This window comes from Caloenas nicobarica, chromosome Z (assembly GCF_036013445.1).
Source record: "Caloenas nicobarica isolate bCalNic1 chromosome Z, bCalNic1.hap1, whole genome shotgun sequence".
Taxonomy (NCBI): domain Eukaryota; kingdom Metazoa; phylum Chordata; class Aves; order Columbiformes; family Columbidae; genus Caloenas; species Caloenas nicobarica.
In genome coordinates, this window is record NC_088284.1 from 83,281,874 (window position 1) to 83,304,114 (window position 22,241).

Consider the following 22,241-nt stretch of genomic DNA (forward strand, 5'->3'; position numbering starts at 1 on the left):
TTAAGCCAAGGAACAAACGAAAGCGCTTTGTCCATATGGGGCTGTGAAAGTGGTTTGGAAGTAGCTGCCTGTATTTCACTGGCTACAGGAGTTAAAAGAAAAAAAAAAGAGGCAAATTAAAGAGGGGAAAAAAGTGCTCATTAAGAGCCTCAAATGGTGCTTGCCTTCCCTTTAAAGTTTGAGGAACTATGTTTAAACTCCAGACAGGACAAGATCTAAGTCCCAAAATATTAATCCGAGTATATCTGGGTACAAACCCAGCTGGTGTTCTTTAGTCTGGCCCCTCAAGGCCACAATTACAGCCATCTGAACCCACAGCACATTAAGCCACAACAGGAACGGTGCTGTAACAAAGCTCTCGAGTGGTGGCATCTTAACAACACGCCATGAACCCAGCAAGTAGGAGCCAGGGCATCATAAACTTCAGTTTTAATTTTCTGAATGCGCAATTACCAAATAAAGTTTCAATGAAACCCAAAAGTTTTCATTATGTACATGTGAGCAAAGACAATATGCAAACGTTTGGAACACCTTTGAACAAATTAGAGGTGCTGATGAAAGCTAATTAAAAAAGTTGCCGTGTGCCCCTCCCTCCCTTTCATAAAAACTGAAAATCTTTATTAGGATTATGTGAATTCTTTGCTACCCTGCTCAAATATGTTTATTGATAGAATTACGTCCAAAAACCTTTATGGTTTTAAAGAAAATCAGTCTTACTGAACATTACTATCTACAGGAAAACTGCATTTAGAGGAGAAATTTAGCTGTGAGCGATGAGTTGATTTAAGACATGTTTATCCCCACAGCAGTGTGTTAGGAACATGCATACAGTGTAATTTTACCTTCAGGGCCAAACTTTTTATGGTTCACCGAAATCAGCTTCAGTGTAATGCCAACAAGTAAAGCAGTTAAGTTCCTGCAGTCTCAGATGATGATGTTGTACAGACATTAAAATGTGTACAGTGATAACATGGCCTCAAACACAGAAATTTTATTTTTCACTCTAAATCAAGGCATCTACTAACCATCAAAACCACTAAAAGAACACTTGGAAGAGAAAAAATTGCCTTGAAGAAAAAATATTTTTGACACCACTCACAAAAAAAATTGCCCTTTTTTTGCAGCTATGTGGTTGTAGCTATTTCTTCTATTCTCTCTTGTCTATTTAGACTGTGATGTCTTCACGGCAGAAGTAAACCTTTACTCATTTTTCCCACAGCCTGGCTCAACAGGGCTCTGATCCTAACTGGCTCTTTATGCACTGCTCTAATTTAATAAATAGTGATAACAGCCTTAAAAATGGGACTGTTAAACCAGTAGAGCAATCTGTCACAGCAAAGACTTGCACTAATGAATGCTTTTAATAAGAATAAACATGAGGAAAGACATGGTAGGTTGGAGCATCAGATGCGAAGTGTGAGATTATGATCCTCGGGCAGCTTGGCCCATGGACGGTCTCCACAGACCAGACAAACTTGACGAAAAACTGCCATAAACTGCCCCAGGAGATAGAAGACCTATATATATATATATATATATATATGTATATATATATGTACGTACATATAGATCTATTTGGCAGCAGAAGATTAACAAGTTCAGGGATATCCTAGCAATGCCTGGTATGCTGTTAGCTTTACAGGACGCAAGGTGACACACAAGATTACTTGAAGTGGCATCAATGTCCAAAACTTCCCAGGTTTGAAAACATCATCTTAAGGGCCAGGTTTCCCACACTTAGCACGGATTGGCCTGGAAAACCTAGCAAAATCCTGTCCTATCTAGGGATGTGGATGCAAGTACTGAAAATGCTACAAATCCAACATTACTTTTGGAACTTTATGTTTTTGATTACTTCTTGTGATTTTATGGCTGATCTGCAATTTTGAAAAAATAATTTTCTTTTTCTACAGGCATTAAAAGTGAAGGGAACTGTGCTATATTATGTGTATAGCACCAGTTAGACTTACTCTTACAAATCTACACAGTTTAATTAGCCACAACTTCTGTAAGTAGTACCGATAGCTTGCGTATCCTGGTATTTTATCGTAAAGACCTCACAGCTCTTGAAGGATGTTGAAAAGCGTCTTGTGACTTCTTGCATGAGAAGGTGAGTATGGTTAAACTCTGTGAACTCTCCTGGAATGACCATTGGTCATATGGTTTCTCATGACCGCAGGTATTTAGAGAGAGAGGCTGTTCAATCCAGTCCAGTGTTAATAACTCATCCGGAACTATCAAGCAACAAATTGTCCAGCACAAGTCATTCTCAAAGCAAACTGTAACACTTGCTAGAGAGCCCTGCTCATGTTATTCACTCTGACCTGGGGTATTTGTGCTTTTTCTAAGGCTCTTGCAAATCACAAGGTGTGCCAAGACTATAAGCAGTGTGCTGCATTGTAATTCAAGGTAATTAGCTTGCTGGTGAGGAGGCAGCACCACATCTGAGACGGGAAAGGAAAAAGAAATGACAGTAAGGCTTGCTTAAAGTGCGTGAAATTGTGTGATGAATGGAGGAAAAAATGGTAGTTTTGTACTTCTTGTGTGAGACACTGGAAACCTCAATCCCATTTTACAGTATCTCTGCTCTCCATTCAGTTTCAAGTGCAGTCTATCAGGAAAACACATCCAAACAGGGCAAGTATCAAAACTAAGTGCTATCAAGGTGTTATTGCCTGCTCTGAGGACCGGGGAAAAAACTCCAAGCTCCAAAAATTTCATGCCTCTCATCACCTATTCTGACAGGAAGGGAGAAATCCTTTCCAACCACAAAAAGGCGCTTAGCCTAGCACAGCCACCCCCAGAAAGGTTGTATTCAAACTGTGGGAGAGAAGAAACTTTCTTCCCAGCACAAACTGGTCCTCTTGGAAGGAAACTAAATGGCTTACACTTCAATTTGATCTCAGTGAGCTTAGGAGCGAGTGTCCTGCTATCTGTAAGCCCGAGGATCTTCTGCCCTAAATGAAATCGCAGCTTCTCTTACTTTTGTTGGACTAGGAAAATTGCCAGAATGCAGGCAGGCTGATGAGAGCAGGGACACATCCTGAGCAGTAAAAGCAGTGGATTATGCTGGGCCTATGTCATGTTTTAACCCAAACTAGCAATAAAACCATGACAGCTGCTCGCTCACACCCTGCCCCCCAACCCCCAAATAGGGGAGAGAATGGAAAGGGAAGGAAGAAACTTGCATTGAGATAAACAGTTTAATAAAATGACAAAATACCAATATGCTACCAGTAAATATATATACAATAAATAGAAATAGGATATAAAATAAAACATACTCAATGCAATTCCTCACAAACTCTGTCTGCACTGAGCAGCAGGTTCCAGGAAGCAGCACCAGGTCCCAACAGCCGATCCCGGAGAGAGGAAAGAGGAAAAAAGGCAGAAAAGGCCCAGAGGCCTCTGCAAAATGGCAAAAGGCCAAAATAAAAATGTCCCAAATGGAACTCCCCCGAAAAAGTCTCCGTCCCAGCTCTGAAAGATGAACTAACCAGAAAATCCTGACTCTCCTTAAAAATGAAGCATGATGCTAAAGGCACGGAATATTCCCATTGTTCAGCCTGGATGTCAGCCAAGCTCTGTCCCATCCACGTCCCCTCCCAGCTGCCCCACTCCTGTGGGCAGAGCGCAGACACGCCTTGGCTCCCAGACCAGAGCAATTAAAAACATTAACTCAGTCCCAGGCTGTTATCTTCTAGTTCTCAAACTAAATCCAAACAATGGCCGTGCTAGCTATGGAAAATAAAGGTTTCCAACTGCACAAAGGAAATTTAGCTTGTTTTCAGTCAAAGCAGCACAGCGTATTAAAAACATGAATACCTAATCTCTGCTATCATTTCCTAGAGTTTTCCTAGAGTTTTCCTTCTTCTGCTGCAGACAAGGTTGAGAGTAGTAATACAAATAGTTCAGGACAGGAACCAAACCTCAGTGCTCACAACTGCCCTTCTGAGGAGCCTACAACACTGTTTTCTGACCTAGGCTGGATATAAAAATGTGAATACCTCCAGAAGTACCTTTTCAAAGTGCTAGTGGCCTCAAATATGACATTTGCAAAGTTCAGTAGTCTCATGGATAACTGGGGGATAGACCTGTGTCATGAACACTGATCCTTCATAGGGATCAAGAAAATAACCTATCTTAATTACAGAGGAATTAAACTGGATGACTTGCATGGATGGCAAAAAGGATAGATCCAGAGAAGGCCACAGAAAGAAAAGAGAAACATATTGTCTTATGACAGAACTGAGATTATACCCTTGCATTGCTAAATATTCTGCACAACAGTGGCCAAGGCTATAATGCTGCACAGAGTCTACAGAGCAAAACTGAAACTCCAGGTGGAAATATATTAATAGTTCTGGTACACAAAGCTCTAGTACGCTTTCTGTGGTCCTGGTTTCATACGACTTGTGCTTTTTTTAAGATCATATTGTTCATATAGAGGGCTTCCTTCAGGACTGTTTTCAATTACCAAAAAGCATTGAAAAATTCCGTTAGCAGCACAGTTTGTAAAATCTTTGCAATATACCATCCTGAATCCACGTGATCAAAAGATCAATACCTGCATACAACAATGTGAAAAGGGAAATTAAAGACTAAGAGACAGTGAGACCAACATGTTTAAAGTTACAAAGATTGTGACGGTACAGAAGCCTAAACATAAGTTGAGACAAATGCCAAAGAGACTCTTCAAAGCACTACCAGAGGTCTTTAAACAGCAAAAGTCTAGAGAAGACGACAACCAAAAGCATGTCCACAAAGCAAGAAGGTAACCCCAAAATAAATCAGTTTAAAATAATGTTCCTCATTTTAAGTCGGTAAGAAACTCAAAGAAGCCTCATAACACATATCAAAACTTGGCAGAGATGAGGAAGAGCAGAGCTGCAGCTGACCCTCCGGTGAACTTTTCTGTAAGAGACAACCAGGTACATGGACAGCAGATCACAACTCAGTGGCTTCTTTCCTAACACCTACACCCTAGTCCAGAGGAACTGCTTCAGCAGATACCACATCAAAAATCAAGCTGGGACGCAGTGAAGTGCACTGAGCCCGGCTCATCAAGGCACCCCTAGCTGTGCTTTACAACCTGAGTCTCTGAATCCTCTTTTTCTTTTTCCCCTGCGTGTGCTCCTGCTTTCAAAACCAACCACGGGTAACTCTGCCCACCACCCGACTACGTCTACGAACAGAACAGCAAACCCGCTGCTTGCAAAATGTCTCCTCAAGGCTGAATCATACGCTGAAAACGTATTAGAAAAATGGCATAGGCCCGTGCGATTTGTGGCCTTTCGCTTCTGAACTGGCACCTCTCTGTAGTCACTGGAAATCATTACTGTGCTCAGAGATTCACAGCAGATGTGAGGAGCCCTTCGGCTGGTGCAAACCACAAAGTCTCTCTGAAGACAATTGAATGCCACATGTCCCTCTCTTTTCCCACACGTGCATCACTCATGACCAAAACACCAACAACCCAGTCAAATGTTTGGTATGGTTAACACATGATGAAGAATAAAGCACGTGTGACACAACAAAGGATAAAGCGCATGCAAACAGTTGATGTTATAACCACTCACATGATGGAGGACAGATTACAAGACCTCGGAGAACCCAAGTTGTCCACACCATTGCCTGCTCCTACACACTTCTAGCAGATTTCTGGGAAAAAAAAAAAAAAGGAAACGGAGCAAATTATCGCTTAAATATATTCTTCTGGGGTGGACTGGTGGACCAGATCCAGCTGGATGGATCTGAGATATCCCACATCATGTTCCTCATTCACAGCTGTTCAAAATACAAACAGAACCCCACCAACACTGCTACTACTCGTTACCGCCTTCCACTACTCCAAGGACTCAATGCAAATGAATCACAGAATCCCAGAATGTCAGGGGTTGGAAGGGACCTCGAAAGCTCATCCAGTCCAATCCCCTCGCTGGAGCAGGAACACCCAGATGAGGTTACACAGGAAGGTGTCCAGGCGGGTTGGAATGTCTGCAGAGAAGGAGACTCCACAACCTCCCTGGGCAGCCTGGTCCAGGCTCTGTCACCCTCACCATGAAGAAGTTTCTTCTCAAATTTAAGTGGAACCTCCTGTGTTCCAGTTTGTACCCATTGCCCCTTGTCCTATCATTGATTGTCACCCAGAAGAGCCTGGCTCCATCCTCGTGACACTCACCCTTTCCATATTGATAACCATGAATGAGGTCGCCCCTCAGTCTCCTCTTCTCCAAGGTCAAGAGCCCCAGCTCCCTCAGCCTTTCCTCATAAGGGAGATGCTCCACTCCCTTCAGCATCTTCGTGGCTCTGCGCTGGAGTCTCTCCAGCAGTTCCCTGTCCTTCTGGAACTGAGGGGCCCAGAACTGGACACAATATTTCAGATGCGGATGAAGACAGAACTGCTCTCTCAAAGTCAACACAAACCAGTTCCCACCACAAGTGAGATGGGTTGGCAATGACACCCTCAGCTTCTGCCTCCAAAATGTCAATTTGTGAAACAACACTCACTAAACACCTCACCAGATCACCTCTTTTCATTAATTTTTAAAGACAGTTCTCAAAGTGCATGAAAGCGTGGAGAGTAAGAAAATCTAATTGCAATAATTTTGTTTGTAGGGCTTTATTAGTGGCCAGGCTTTTAAGGATAATATAGATGTTACATTTAAAATTAAGGGGATTGCAGCTAATTAAACATAGGTGCGATGGCACTTTCCTTCTCGGTTGACTTCCCGGTGTTTTATAAGTCATATCATAAAAAGAGCTGGTACATTATTAGTGTCATTAGTAGTTTATTATTCCTCTTTTAAACTTATCAGTTAACCACACTTTAATCTCAGTTTAATCTCCTACAGAAACACATATTACAGAAAAAAAAAAAAGGAGGAAAAAGTACAATAAAAAATATTAGCAAAAAAGACTTTGGAATTCCAGCGGATAATCCCAATCTGAGTTTTGAGCTTATTTTCATTTATTTCTTGGAAAAAATAATCTTTGAAACATTTTGATGAAATTACAGTTGTCAGAGGAAAGTGTCGTTATGGACATGATCACATAGCTTTACAAGTATAGATTGCTTATAAAATTAAAATAACTGTAATAATTAAGAGTGATTTACAGAGATGCTACAGTAGCATTTAATATTCCAGTGTTGAAGTCGGGCATCTACTTTGAACTCTTGTCTCCCAAAAACTTAGTTCTGTTGTGGTTTTTTATTCTGATTTTTTTTCTTGCTCAGAAACCAATGAAGTCTGACCATCTCCACCTTCTACAATAACTTGCTCAGACATAATTAGCTATGCTTTGAGCTGAAGCAAAGAAAAATGCAAGGTTTTTTGTTTTTCTGTAGAGAACGCAGAAACAATTCAACCTCAGGTTCACTTGGCAACTCCCACCCTGTGACAGAACTGCACGTAAAATAACAGTCGAACACTACTGAGAAATCCACATACAGAACAAAATCAACCTCATTTGCCTTTGTTCTTTTTTTCTTAAAGTAGTACGTTTGACTTGACTTTGTACGGTACAGCAAGAGATTCACCACCAGCTCCCCAGACCTCTGTCAACTATCAATTCGGACCTGACATAACCAGTTACAACCTCATACATCTAATTTTCTCAAAAAATGGATCTTTCATGGTCATAGAAAGGATACTATTTTTTAATTCAGCCTAAGAGATTAGGCCCTTCAGCACTACTAGTATTTTCTAAGAACTTCGAGGCAGTGTACACAAGTTGAAGGTTTTATCACCAATCTTAAAAATAAACAAGTATAAACCACCAGAAGCAATGTCATCACAAGTAATGGAGTGTATTGTTTTATAAGACTTTTCTCCTCATTGCTAAGAAGCAGGTTAAAGCAAAACCAGAAAATAAGCATGAGAGGGAAACAATCCTTATAACATATAGTAGTCTACCCACAACTTTTTCCTCTTTGCAAGTGGAAGAGCAACAACATTCAGTGAAACAAATGCAAAATGAATTCCAACTGCCTGCCCTGCAGCAAATCTCCAGTGGTGGGACTGACCCCAGGCTTGCTACCGTGGCTGCCATAGCTTTGCTTGAATAAGCTTTATTTTGACCCCCGAGTGACAAACCTGCCAATAAGTAACAATGAGAGATGCAAAGGAACTTTTTGACATCCTGCTCTTGGACAGAAACTTACCTAAGAACGGGGATAAACAAAAAAAAAACCTCCACCATACCCATACCAGAACAAAAAAATCCTAAAAGCTGAATGGACTTTCTAAAGGCTCTGTTCACTGCAAGTTAAAAAAAAAAAAAAGAGAGAAAAAAAAATCAATGGCATTTTAAAAATCCACAAAAGACCTCACTTGGATTATAGTGTGGGAGAACAATTCATTAAGATGGAATTGACATTACCTCTAAGGGATTTCTTGCTTTTTCTACTGAAAGCAATTCAATTCAATCTTAACACTGGGTGTGATATTCTGGATTCCAAGCTGGCTGATCACAAATAGGATCTCAAGATCTTTTGAGAGAATTAAATAAAAAACAACAGGGATTTGTCACGAATGCAGCATATACTGTTGATGTGATTTGACCCAATGTTTTTGTTACATGGTCTTTGCTGACACCTGTTGGTTTGTTTTTCTTATTTTTTCCTTTTTAAGGAAAGCATCTCTAATTTTATAAATTGCTTGACAATTATTTGGCTTCAGAAATGCCTTCATTACATAGCCCATCTTATGAAAATTCTCAATTCTTATAAAATATGCACACATTATATATATATGTATTAGTACTAAGCAGAGACGTCAATCAAGCACCTTGTGCTAGAAGCAATTACACATCAGCAGAAAGCATGACCTCTGTCCCCAAGCTGAGATAATGAAACAAAAGGATGAAAAGGCTGCAAAACAGAGAAGGAAACTTTAAAAAGCCTAAAAGAATAACAGAGGAACAAAAATAAATGAGGTTTATAAACACGCTTTAATATTCCAACTCAGTAACTAAAACTTAGGATTGTTATCTCTAAATTTCACGTTAGAAATTAGTTATGAAAAGGGATCTGGAAGAAAGAGCAGTAGCAGTTTTGATTATCCCAAGTACTATTGAAAAAAATGTAGTTTAGGTGGAGAGGTGGTGCTATGCAGTTTTGAAAGGTTAAAAATCTATGCCAAGCCCAACTGACATATCAGATTAACATAGTTAAAGCACACCAGCTTTTGTAGTCACAGACAAAAAAGTCAGTGATGTGTCAAGCATCTCATTTTGCCACCTTTGATTCCTCAGCAGAAATGACCAGATAAATATTCACAGATGGACTGAAGGCTTAATTTTATGTAAATCCAGAGCAGAACTCAAATTAACACCTTCCTTCCACAGCAAGATGTCTTAACCATTTTGCCACTGTGCTCCAGAACAGTAGCAGGTCAAAATAAATTGGATTTACATACATTTAGCTAAAAAGGGCCGTGGCACTGACCATTAGCAGAATTTCTTTTTTTCTTTTCTTGGCATAAATAGTAGTTGATACCCTCAGGAACACAAACCACAAATATGTTTATAGTTTCACAATTAAATAATACCTGCTACCTCTTTTCCCTAGGTCAAGTAAATCAAATAGATCGCACCAGGGTCATTAACTCACCACATACTTAAGCAGCAAACCTGGGGCCCTCAGTTGCTTTTTTGAGTGACTGACAAAAGCCAGCAGTTAACTTCTAAGAGAAACGGGTTTCTTTCTGCTTTTCTGGTCTGTGGTTATGATACCTGGTACTCTGAAAGAAACTTCCCGTTAAAGAGAGAAAAACCTGCCCTGAAGGCACTGTCTCTTCTGGGGGTATCAAGCTGAAGGTTCAGAAAACACCTTGGACGTTGATGAACCTTTTTCCTTTCTTTTTCTTCATGATTTCTCAAAAAAAGTTTTCCTTTTCCTATTCCTATTCCACGTCATTGAGCCCATCTAACCCAGCCTTGCGTTCTGCTGGCAGGCAAATTCCGAGAGGGAGCAAACTACAAAAATCTCCAGATATGGCAAATACCTGGAGAAATTTCAATGAAGAGAAAGGATGATTGCTTCACATGTGACACGTAAAATCCCAACACTTTTGCTCTTCTATAAAATACAGGAAACCATTTAATTTAACAATGAAATAAATTATTATATAAAGTGTCTTTATGAAATCAAATTTGGAATGCTTAATTTATGTGTTTTTTCTATTTTATTTTGAAAACAATCCTAGGAGGAAGAAATATTCTTGGTAACCAGAGTTTATAAAATAAACTTCATAGCCCATACTACTTCACTTATAATAAGAGGACAGTGTGCAAGAATATTGTTAGTTACGTTGATGATGTCCCAAAAGCATTTCCTGTGAAATGATGACTGAAAAACTAATGTAGCAAATCATCAGTGTGGTTCTTCTCATTAAGCTACGTGGGCACAAGTACAGGGACAAGAGGAAAAAAACAGCAAACAGCGAATACCTGTACACCAGTTTACCGTGTTTTAATGAATTTTACCTACATACTTTGTCTGGGAAGGAAACACATCTTAGTCCAACCACCAAGATACAGTCCAGTTACATATAAAAATGCTTAATTTGAAAGCGATTAAGAAGGATCACAATTCACGACTTTATGCAAAATTCAAATATTAGCTTGTGTCTTTGACCTGCTGAATACAAATATTATGAGAAGAAAAGTTCGTTTGGTTTGGTTATCTTTTGTCAAATGAGGCATTTGTTAAGCTCTAATGGAAATTTTTCATTAAAATAGTATAATACTTGGCATGTCCAACTAATTAAGCAGCTATTTCGAAAAAGTCTGAGAGGCAATGAAACAGGCTGTGTCAGGAAATATTGTGTAACAGCCTGTTCTGATGTCCATTTATAAACCACGTGTCCAGGATTGGTTCATGTTCATGTTGGCATTTGCCAGTTTCCCAACAGAAGTTTGCATGATGGGATCCTTTGCGTTTCTCTAGGCGAGGGGTATGAAAAAGAACAGCCACAATTGATGAGAGAAGTGGTTCCTACCATCTAATATTCAATACAACGGTTATCATCAGCAACAAATATATCAAGTAGGAAGTAATGACAATTCCTACTGAACGATGATTTCAAAATATTGCCTGAAAAGTGTACTTTTTTATTATTTCGCAGAAACATTAAGTAAGCATTTTATTACCTGGATACAGATTAAAATAAATGTACATTTACAACAGTAAACAGCATGATTGTGTGCAATTTGTAATTATACCAAAACTGCTAGCCTGGAGAGTTCTGTGCAGAGTTCTGTGTTTGGTGAAAGGGCATTAAAAATAGAAAGACACACGAAACCATCTTAATTCATCAAATATCAGATAAAGCGAACACAAGTAACAGTCAGGAGAATAAAATGAAAAGGTGAGATCAGGAATCAGGATTTTGCCTAAAAGCAACTTGTTCTATGACAGGAAAATCTGGTACAATTATCTCCATGCCATGAGAGCAGAGCAGACAATCTGCACTGAGGATGACCTGCCCTCCATCAAACACAAAACCATGTTTATTGCTCTATACAACATGTGATCATGGACGGTGTGACTTCGCGGACACTGCTATTGTCTGTCAATAATCTGGGCGATGGGCACATGGGCTGATAAGCATTCCCCATTTGTCCTGCTCAAGGCCTAATCCAGACAGAAGAGGCAGGAGGAGACCAGCAGGTCACCACAGTTGTCACATTATCACCTACAGTTGGCCTATAATCTTAGAATCATGGAATCATAGAATGTCCTGAGCTGGAAGGACCCACAAGGATCATGGAGTCCAACTCCTGTCCCTGCACAGGACAGCCCCACAGTTCACCCCAAGTGTCTGAGGACGTTGTCCAGTCTCTTCTTGAACACTGTCAGGCTTGGGGCCGGGACACCTCCCTGGGGAGCCTGTTCCAGTGTCCAGCACCCTCTGGGTGAAGAACCTTTTCCTCATGTCCAACTGACCCTCCCCGGCACATCTTCCTGCCATTCCCTGGGTTCTGTCACTGTCACCAGAGAGAAGAGCTCAGCCCTGCCCCTCCTGCTCCCCTGCTGAGGAAGCTGCAGCCCCATGAGCTCTGCCCTCAGTCTCCTCTTCTCCAGGCTGAACAAACCAGGGACTTCAGCCGCTCCTCATACGGCTTCCCCTCCAAACCCTTCACCAACTTCATAGCCCTCTTCTCTATGCTTCTCCTTTTCCATTTTTCTGTTCCACAAACTCAAGACTAAGTTGCAAACCTGGGACTACCTCTTGGCCAGTGTTCACAAGGTGGCTCTGATCTGGTTGAGGCTCCTGGGCGCTTCATCACACACAACAGCAGGTCCTGCTGCATTTGTGACCCAGGTTTGGGAAGCTGCTTTTGCAGATGGCTCCTGGAAAAGCAGAGCTTGCAGAAGACAAACGGGCACAGACTGAAACACAGGAGGGTCCATCTGAACACGAGGAGAAACTTCTTTGCTGGGAGGTGCCAGAGCCTGGACCAGGCTGCCCAGAGCGGGTGTGGAGTCTCCTTCTCTGGAGACATTCAAACCGCCTGGACCCACCTGTGTGATCTGCTCTGGTGACCCTGCGTTAGCAGGGCTGGGCTGGGGGATCTACAGAGGTCCTGCAACCCCAACCAGTCTGTGATTCGGTGACAAGCAGCACTGGGAGCTCCCAGCAAGACCCAAAGCCACTCACGGACAACAGCAAGGAATAGGCAGACAGCAACCCACAGCTTGCCGTGAAAATCCCATTTTTGTCCCTTAACTGACAGCAGAGACCAAGCCTTTTCTTGAGTTAATGAAATGGAAGCTTTGCATTTTTTAAACAGCAAAATGCCTCCGCTGATACTGGAAACAATTACTGCTGCTCCTTTTGACAGTCAGCCAAATACTCTGGTTTTGGCTGGGTTGAGGGGAAATGAATATTGTGGCTTCTCCTGCTATTTGTGCTGCTGGCTAATGTGCCTTATTTTCCAAACACAATATTCCTAAAATTATGAGTTGTAATGAAGGATCAAGAACATATGCATTCCCAAATATGGGAAATCAGCCCAAAATTACATTACTACAATCTAAGTTAGGACCCTTTCTGTTACTGAATGTAGCCTGCTCAAAAAAATCTTTCTGAAATGATACAAAAAATGTGCATTCCCACTTGTATTCACCTTATGATTTACTTAATTTCTGATCATTTTACCCATATTATCTCTAGGGTTACGGGCTATTTTTACATCAAAAATTATTAGTAGGTCATTTAACACTGCAGCCAAATCAATTCTGCTTTCTAATATATCTGACAATATCCTCAATTGGTTTCCTGTAGAGGTGAAAACGTAAGCCCACGAAACTCACATACACAAGAATACAGTGAGTATTTCACCAAAGATTCTAACTTTTTAAAAGACAGTGGAAGAAAGGATATTTTTAAAATCTTAGGCAGACTGTGAACTGAAATGAGATTTGTCTTACAGAAAGACAAACCAACACCATCTTATGGATTTACTTTAGAATTATTCAACAATACTGTATCACCATACAGAGAAATTTGTTCCAGGAGGAAATATTAATGACATATTTTATTACTTTGCAGTTTTAGCTTACTGATGTAGAACTGATCAAACTTGAAGCCATATACTTGCAACTCAACATGCACCTTGATGATTTCCACAAGCTGATTTCAATGTATCTGCTACGGAAATTATTCAAATTTTATCTACCTGCAAGTCTGAAAATATTTTTGCATACTAGACTTCACCATGACCAAGACCACTGAATTATGCTGACCTCTGCAAGAACTGATCAGAGTGCTCGTTTCATGATTAATCCTTATGTGGTCCCTACCAAAGCAGCATTCGGTGCTCTCTGACATTCCCAAAATACCTTAAGTGAGAAAAGGTGACACTGTAAACTGAATAGAAAATGAGAGCTCTGTTCCTGGCTGACTGCTATGGGTACAAGCTCACACTATCAAACAAGCTGCTTCCTTTTCTATCATAAATTGATTTCAAGGCACGCACTCAAAGTGCTTTTCTGCCAAACACAATGGAATTGAGCAATGGCATATATGCTACCAGGTAATACTTTTACAAGGGCATCATGTCTTGATAAAGTATAAGAGTTGGTGGAAGGCAATGTGGCCTCTGAAACTGAAACCTCGAACAGCAGAGGAGTCCAGGAGCAGGTGGCAGGATCCATACTAGTAGCAGCATTGTGTAGCTTTGATACGACGAGCAACTGTTCTTTCTCTGAGTCTGCGTCATGGTCCGACTGTAACCATGTGACATTCAGCACCTTTCCTGAACAACCGGCTGAAGGCCTGTGTGAAATTTGTAGTGCTCCTTCTAAAGTGTCCGTACTGTACCTAACAAAACTTTGGTGAATTGTGACATCTGCCCAGCTTACAAAACTCAGAAAACAGCACATTTTCTCACGGCTGTAGGAGCCCAGTCCCATCCACCCAGGGTCATTTCTCTCCCACCTCACAGGGGCAAGTTTCATCTGGGTCTCCTTTCTCCAAGGAAACATGCAGAGAGGCATCCGTAGGAAACATTCCTGATCAGGTGCTCCTGCTTAGAGGCAGACTGCAATTTTGTAGTTGCTCAGCCTGACAAAACTTGGAATCTGCTCATGCTTTGAGCAGGGAAGTTGACTGCAGAATCCTCAGAAGTGAAACCAAAATTATTCTATGATTGTAAGATAATAAGCAATACCACCGGTAAACATACCCAAGATACCAATACCACCTTGTGCTGATTTTGGCTGGGATAGAGTTAAATTTCTTCCTAGTAGCTTGTGCGGGGCTATATTCTGGATTTGTGCCTCGAACACTGTTGATAACACTGAGATGTTTTAGCTACTGCTGAGCAATAACTTATCTTCTGATAAGGTGTTTGTCTTCCAAAGTCACCTTTATTTCTGGTGGAACCCTGCTTTCCTGGAGATGGCTGAACACCCACTGCAGCTACAAAGGCACAAAAGACATTGATCTAATTATCCGGAACTCTAGAATGGATGATTTTTGACTGCTTGGGGAGAGTGTGCATCTCCTCTAAAGATGAACCAAGTAGATTTCTTCATCGCTTACAAAGGTCTCTCTCATAAGACACATCAAGAAGTAAATGGAAAAAAAGACACAGCTTCTTTTCACATTAATGGGTTTAGCCACAAGGAAAATTCTTGTAGACCTTTGCTGGACAGTGTTACACCCACATTGCTATCCAAAACAAAAAATCATGGTCTTCAGACACTATTATAATATTAATAGCACATGCCAGCATGAGCTTCACAAACGTGTACGGATCACAATGATCAAACTTGCCCATACATTTTATACATATGACAGAGAGACTTGCTTCTGCCCTTTTGCACATGTGATATTTATTGTAATTATGTTTTAGTACAGCATGTGATCCTGGTCAGTCATTTGAGGGGCAGAAACCCCTGAAAGGTGCATTCACTGACTGCTGCAATCATCCCACATAAAACTGGAAAAGGATTCATGAATTCTGTTACATCTTGTCCACTTATTTAAACCACATTCTGGCCATTCACTTCTTCTACATGTGTTGACTTTGAGGCTAACTCCTTTCACAGAAATAGCAACATGTGTACACATACAAATGGATGTAAAGACACTAAAGATCTCAGCTTGCACCTCTTCGGTGTTGGGTGTGCTGGGTGCACTATTTTCCAATGAACGGTTTGACTTCTGTGAAAAGCATACCCTTTCTGCCAAAAAAAAAAAAAAAGCCAAATCCCTCCCTCAATGAAAGATCTATGAAGTTTTAAGCTGAAGAAAAACCCACAAAGAACTTGTGCAACCATCAGCATTGTGTCCTGACATCTTTGACACTTCATTCTGCCTCAACAAAAGCAATTCCTATCCTAGAGGTTCATCATTTCTATTTTGCTGACAGCTGCTTTAGCATTATTCCCCACTGTCACTGTCTACCTGAGGTTGCATTCACAGGTTTTTAACGAGTACGCAGAACAACATTTGTTTTAAAGCTTAGAAGTTAAAAGTCTCCATAAGTCAGCAGTAACAGAAACGTTCACTTCAAAAATTTGATATGCATTTCCACAATATCAAGTAAAGCAGGATTAAACATTTGTTTCAACAAAAATGATAGAAAAACAAACACATTTTTTGAGCAGCTGAGATCATCTGTAATGATCAATCTTGATATATTTAATGACACAGAAGAAACTGAGTATCAAACCCAGGATGATCAGGCAGAAAGAACATTCAGCACTTTTCAAGTACTTTCATTTAAAAATCTCTTCTGGTTACCTGCCCTAATTTTTTTTCTTTTGCTTGAACTTTCTGCCTTAGCATAATCTTCATGAACTATGAGTATTTTCCTTCTTCCATTTATATCACTTTCAGATGGTGCAACCAACTACAGTAACAGTCCCTTCATACCTGCTGTACCAATGCTATCTGAAAATAAAATACTTGGCCTCCATTTTTCATTTATGTTTATATTTTTCACATTTTTCTAACCAGCTTCAAGGATCAAAAGCACACAGAATATTCAAAAAGGTGTCTCACCTAGAACTGCAGCTTACAGTGGATAAACACCACCTTTTATTACATTTAGTATTTTCCACTCTTGCTTAAACATCAGCTTCAAGGTCTGCTGCACCAAAATTCTCATCAGCATGTGATGAAGGTACATGTCTAATGAACAAAAATAAATCACGTCTAAAACCGAGCTCAGGTTATAGAATTTAACAAAACCACTTTGAAATACATTTGACAAATTTATATATACTTTTATGAGAAACTCTCACAGGCATTCTGACTGGGATGAATATATGTCAGGTTTTATCTTGAAAAACTCACTTAGAGACATATATACTGGAAATGAGGACAGAAGCTGAATTCCTGAATCTAGAAATTAAAAACATTTTTACATACTTTCTCCATCCTGTGTTACGGGGTGTCAGATCTACAGTGAAGTAAAATAAAGTTACTATATCTATATAATTTACACTGCTGGAAAGGGCAAAATCACATGCATCATCTCACCCCCAGCTTCCCAGGTTAATTCAGTGAAAGGAGAAAACTCCTTTGTTTTTCTCCTCAAAGATCTTCCATATCTTATCACCAACAACATACTCACACTCAAGAGAGGAACTCAAGGATTTGGCAGCTGCATTGGAAAGAGTAGAGTTACAACTACCCAAAAAGCACAGGAGGCAAACCTGGAAACCCTGAATTCGAGAAGAAATTTACACTACTTGTGGAGGAAGACAATCGTTACAGACAGGACCGTGCATGAGTTAAGAGAAATAACTGCATATTAAGTCTCTCAAAATCCTAAGTAACCAACCTATTGAACTGATCTTCCTTGATAGTCATAACGCATCTCTCAGCTCCAGCCGCTAACTGGGTATTTCTGCTGCAGCCATCAACAGAAGATAACAAGACACCAAAATTCAGTTGTGATTGAGCTGATGAATTGAGCAGCTGGAGCATCTTACAGTAATTTTAGGTTGTTTGCACATAGAGAAATACAACGCTCTATTGATTTATAACTGAATTTTTTTCCTTTCAAGTTATTCCTGTTAAGGACCGACGCAGCTGATACAGCTTTATTAAAAAGTACCACTATTCTGCTGAATTTTAATAAAAATATTCCCAGAAAACAGAAAGATACAGGTCTCCTGTTGAAGACACAGAAACTGTTAAATTCCTTTTCTTAGAGAAGCTGAAAATCCTGTGAAAGAGAACTAACTCTTCTGGAGTTCTGCAACTGAGGGGAAACAAAGATATTTCAGAAGAGAGGCTTAATGAAGGCAGTAATCTACATATCTCTGGTTTTCAGAAAAGTCCTGCTGAAATAGTAGGAAAATACTTTGCCTTTCATAGAAACTTTTAATATCACTGATGGAAACAAGACCTGAACATTCACAGGACAAAGATGAACCAACGAGTTGCATCACATATACTATTTATATTCTGCCCAAGGCCAACTTCAATATAATTTTTTCTACTCACCTTCAAGTTGGCAAAACAACAGGTTTTGTCACTACTTTAACAAAAAATAAGCCAACTATATCCCATCTTCCTTGCTGCAAACTCTCTGTTGATTTTGGAGTGCACTACTCTATTAATTGTTTTTAAGGAGGGAATAAGACCAATGATAATTCAATTTTATTTTGCTGTGCAATAGAGCTTGGTTATTTTTTTTTCTAATAAGAAAAAGGAGAAATATGGGAACGGGTACATTTAGATAAAATGTGGATTAGTTGTATTTTTCATTTAAGCTACATCAAAATGGTTGGTACAAAAGTTTATTAAGAACTGAGAGTCTAAACTTTTGCATATAAACCCAGGATGGCAAGAATGGTTCTAATTGAACTAAAGCTGCTGAAGGTTTTATTTTTAAAAAGCTCATGATTAACTCATTGAAACACTCCCCCTACTTCAATTTTTGTCTTCTTTCTAACAATTAGTACCATTCTTTGAATTGCAGCAACTTGCGAGTGCTTTATAAACAACCATCTGCCTTATTGTATCTTCTCTGCTTTTCACTGTTTATCAATTTAAAAATGTAAAACACATTTATCAACACATTTATCAACAATGTAACAAATTCCCATCTGGGTTTATGAGATGCTCATCATTTCTTTCAAGAATCATGCTAACAATAATTATGAAACTATCTCCGAACCTTTCGAGTACTGTCATGTTACTGTGATGAACCAACCTACTGCCAATTGCTGCCTACAAACTACAAGAGTTCACTGAAGCACATCTGACATAATCATTCCAGTAAAAAGTCTTCACAAACGGCAGATTTTGAAAGCGGACTTAGCATATGCAAATGAATATATTGCATGCAACAAAGATTCATATTTAAATTTAAATTTCCTTAGGTATTATTAAGTGGTCTTCAATCCCTGATAAGCTGTCTGTCCACCTAACTCACTCACCAAAAAGCAACGCTGAAGATAAACAGATTGTTAAAAGCAGAAATATTTCTGAAATTCTATAGACAGCACACATACATGATTTAGATTTTTTGGTGCTGCCCCTGCTAGCATTTTCTTTTTGTTATCATAGGCATGGGTTCAAAAATGAATGAAGTAAAAGGACTGGAACCTTATGGAAATGTATGACTTATGGCTTAGTTTCCTTAAAGTCTTCTATATATGTTTCTGTTTCACACTTAACTATCACAAATCAAAAATACTAAGTTAGTATGAAAAAAACATGTAACCAATAATGCACGAATTCCTGAAGAACCGCATTTATAATTGACCTCAGCGTCCAAAAAGTGTCATTTAGGCTCTTCCTTTGACTGGTACATTCAAAAAGTCTCTATTCCATGTGGCTTCTTCTCTGTTTAATAAGAAAAAAGATCACACTTCAACTTACTTTAAAAAACGTTTCCAATCTCTCTCTTCTGCTCAGCTATTTTTGTCCAAACAGTACTCACTATTTTTGTTACACTTCTTCCATGGTAAAATTTTGCCAAAGCAAAAATCCTCCTCCAGGGAGGATTTTTGCATGACCATGAAAGTTTAGCCTTACTTGACTGTAATACAAGACACTGAAAAAATTCTGTTTTCATACGCTCAACAGACACCTGTTAAGTATCTGGCATCTAATCCTTTTGAACAGAACAACATCTCCAAAGAATCCCGTGAAAGCAAATGTCCATGAACCCACCTATGTATTAGATCTCTATCAATTTATTTTGTCCTCTCCATAAGACAAATTTTTCCAACCACTAAATAACTAACAGCAAATATATAACAATAAGTCAAGGTACACAAACATAATTTTGATTAATCCATGCTGTGAAGCATATAATTTATTACATTAAAGTCTCACTAGCCAGAAAAAACCTGGAATGTTTAGCGATAAACTGTCTGTGCAAAGAAACTGAAACTAGAGTGTGAGGATTTCTACTAATCATCTGCAAATTTTATTTGGAACTTGATCCTGCAGCCCTTATTCACAAGATCAGACCTATTGAGTTTATTCACATGAGCTTCGGTTGCAAGATTGGACCTTAAGTACTATCAGGTGCACGTGCAGCCTATCATCAGATTTTGGTTTATTCATGTAAGAAGCTACCCTTTCAAATGCAGACTACTTAATGCTTCCTTCTTCATTAACTTACATGTCCTCTTCTGCTGCTCTATGCTTTCATTTGTGCTATGTAAATAGCTTCTTTCTCTCAGTCATCCAAACAAATAATGCTCTTTGCAACCAAGGAGGAAATTAGTAGCAGGTGAACGCTTAGTTTTAAAATTACGTTGAGACCAAGCTGTTCTTTAACTTAAAGGAGATCTGGAAAAAAACATCCCATTTTACTACTTAGCAATCTGAACTCTGGGTTGTCTTTGTCATAATTCTACATACTTATTTTCCCCCCCTACACAAATATTAACCTTGATGGTTACCACTTTGTGATGAGCTGGACATAAAATTGTGCACGTACTTTAAAGCAGTTTATTTAGTGGGACAAGCCTTCTCTGATGATGTAAAATTAGCTGTATCTTATCATATGGGAAACGTAAGGTATTTCTGACTTATGTGTTCTATTTCTTTGCTTTCTGTACCTGTTCTACATAAATATAAGGTATTTTCTTGTACTATGGCATGGCAACTGTAAAAAATAACCACAGTTCTGCTACCTGCTTATATGCTTCTGCAGGTCAGACAGCCTGCAATTACAAGAGACGGCATGCACTAGTCCTTGAATAGGACCACAGCCCAGGCATTTGTATCATGGTCCACATTATAATCCACATATTTACCAGTCCAATTTGACTTATTTAAAGACATGGGTAGCCAAGTAAACAGTACAGTACAGGTAAAACTCTCTTCATTAGTGATGGCACTAACAAAAACATCTGCAAATATTAAATGTCCTCCAAGCAATCACCAAATTATAATCACTCCGTGCTAAGGCTGTAAGAGACACACAGAGGGAATGGCAATAACTGATGCCAGAGATACTCTGGTGACTGCAAGAACATGGAAGGAGAAAATGTCAACGTAATCTTTCTCATATGAGATCTCATTATCAACACAACCTATGTGACAGGCAAAAGGTAAAATCCCAGCAACAGCTTTTAGTAGCAATTTATTTACAATTCCAGCTAATTTCAATGTCATGATCAAGGAGGTGCTGAACTGGCTGTTGGCAATTTCAGTAGCCATAATATCAATTGAGAGTGCAATATAAACGATAAACACAGACATTTACTTAAAATGCAAAGAGACACAGATCATGTGAGTCTAATGTGGAGTTTAACCTAGAATTCAAGTCTCCGTAACTCCTGGCCAGAAAAAAAAATAAATAATTCAACCTTGAACTGAATGGCATGTCTGCAACAACTGAACTGTTGTCACAAAATTGTTCTCAATCGTACTTCAAACTTGCCACATGGATTACTCGGCAGTTAGAAGCAGCTGCAACACCATGTTCTGTGCACTTCTGTTGCCATTTTAATTTTTAAAAAGCAAATGGAGAGGCTCTCCACAAAATTCAATGCCGCAATAGCAATGACTGAACCAGAATCACAAAATTATGAACAGTTCACTAAATTGTCTATTAGGAGCACATATCAAGAGGCTGCAGAACAAATTGTGTGCCTGAAATAACAGATCAATGAATGAAGAATAAAGAGATGTAAGAAGTGGAGATGTTGACGAACCATTGTAATTTGTGAAGAATCAATTTCCATACAGCCAGAGTAATGGCAGAACATCACAGATAGTGAATTCATTACTTTTAACAGAAAAAAAAATATCATGGATTACCAAGAAAGAGAGAATGATGCTGTAACATAAGGCCAGGAACTACAGCCACTTCTTAAAATTAGCAAAACACAATAAAAGCAGCCCACAATATATATGTACAGTAAAAAAAAAAAAAAAAAAGAAGAAAAAAGTAGTCTTGGACAGGATGGGTAAATCCTTTAAAAATCAGAAAATCACTATACAATGACTGAGTTAACAATGGAAACACTGAATACTTAAAACACTTTTGCCTGATGATACAAGTCTAGCTACTTCATCATCTAACTGTAAGCCCAGCTACCTGAATGTTCAGCCACAAATACATATTAGAGAACTCCTAAAGCCAAAGGATGATGTTTCAAAGCGAAGGCCTAAGGCCAGATATTACTACATCACCGTATGACTTGTGTGAGCTGCTGCTTCGTCAGCTATCACAGTTTGCTGAACACATCTTAGCCTAGACTACAAAACAGCTAATCAGAAGATAGTATGTCGCTTCTGTACTAC

The 22,241-nt window shown here is 39.3% G+C and overlaps 1 protein-coding gene across 8 annotated transcripts in view; it reads right to left on the minus strand.

Annotated features, from left to right (window-relative positions):
- Positions 1-22,241, minus strand: part of ARB2A (ARB2 cotranscriptional regulator A) — a 265,885-nt gene that overhangs the window by 210,940 nt on the left and 32,704 nt on the right. The window lies entirely within an intron of this gene.